The following is a 1,724-nucleotide window of genomic DNA, read 5'->3' as shown; positions in this document are numbered from 1 at the left end:
TATAAATAATTAATAAGGTACTATTATTATTACTTTTAAAAATCCCATTTTGGAATGAGTCTCTTGATAGTCAAATAACTGTTCTGCATTAGCTAATGTGCCCCATTATTTTTAGGATCAGAAGATATTTCCAGATGTACTGCGACAGTGGCAATCTATCACTCTTTCTGGGGCCACTTTCTTAGCATGCCAGTGACATATCTGGGTTTATTACTTTCCAGTGATAGTAGTGGTAAAATTAGTTTAATGTCATATTGTCCAAGTATCCATTTCAATGCTGTCGGCTCTTTAAGAGTTCAAGTTCTAAATAAACTGCTTTTAATACTTTTGATTAAGTGAAAGTATCAAAAGCAGTTTTTGATGAAATTAAGTGAAAATACCACACATAGATACATAGTTAGTATAGAGTTAGCTATGTTAATATCCCTAGTTGATTATAATGTATATGCATTTAAAGAAAACCTACTGAAATTGACTGTGATTCTTTGAGTGAAGATTTATTAACCATAATATTAATTCTCTTCTATCTACATTCCATAATGTCTACAATAGGTCTGTATAATTTTTATAACCATAAAAAAAGAATTGGTTACAAAAAAACCAACAACACAAAAAACAAAACAAATCAAAACAAAAAACCCAAAACACTAAACACATGCCTTTTTGAGGCTTTTGCCCTGGTCTCACAGAATGCATTTATAAGACATTCCCACTGCATCCAGAGGGATTTAAATTTGATGACCTGGCTCCTAGCATGTCATCAAAAATAATTGACTGAAGATGCAATCCTCGGAGCTTTATTTCCTCTATCCTGGCATCTGTGTTTCACAGCAGGAAAACGGTTCCTTAGGTAATTAGAAGGCACCCACTATTCTGACCCCAGGTGCTCTGCAAGACTCATTACCCCATGAGCAAGTGCCTACATAACACCAATCCAGCCAGAAAATGCACACATTACTCGAGTTTAAATAAATAACACCAAGGTTTTCACTTTTTCTCAGAAGCATCTTTAGTGTTTACTCTGGGGCTAGTGAACCCTTCTGCTGAGAAATACCAAGGCTCTGCTTCCATACTGCTCATCAATTCAAAAGCAGAAGCCCTAGAAGTGCCCCCTCCCACCCCATCCTTTAATGCGATTGCAGCCACAGAATAGTAATTTGGTTTAGATTAAAGTGCCACCCGTCCCGTAGCTCAGATGGTGTCTGGGCACTCATGGTGTGAGCATTCTTGGACACCAGAGCTTTTATGACCAGGAGCAAATCCCTCAGGACCTGGTCTGGAGGGTTCCTGGAGTTTCTCTGCATCTCCCCTTGCTCCATGCTCATCCCTGGCACTGAGGCCCAGGAAGTCTTTGCTCCCAGTTGAACAGATGGGTCCTGTTCCTTCTTGTCACTTTAACTGATGGAAGTCCAGCAAGGCCCTAAATTCCCGGTGTATGTGTGCTCCGGCCTTCCAAAGCTACATCCCTAAGTCCCTGAGAGAATCCTCTCAGTGTCAGAAAGCCTGTCCAGAACCGGCCTCCATGTGCCTGGATATCTGATGCTCAGGGCCTTGGCTTCTGCTCCCATTTGACTCATAATCCTATTAATGTCACCCCCCACGAGTGATCTTTCTCCTTTCCCTCTTCAGAGCTTTCTTCCAGGAACTCTTTCTAAAAATTACATTGAGTTACAACCTTTGCCAATCTTTTTACCAAAAAATTTCACTCACTTAAAAGGGGAAAA

The sequence above is a fragment of the Myotis lucifugus genome, unplaced genomic scaffold, assembly GCF_000147115.1.
Source record: "Myotis lucifugus unplaced genomic scaffold, Myoluc2.0 scaffold_148, whole genome shotgun sequence".
Taxonomy (NCBI): Eukaryota; Metazoa; Chordata; class Mammalia; order Chiroptera; family Vespertilionidae; genus Myotis; species Myotis lucifugus.
The sequence above is the reverse complement of the archived record's forward strand: the minus strand, read 5'-3'. Positions refer to the sequence as shown.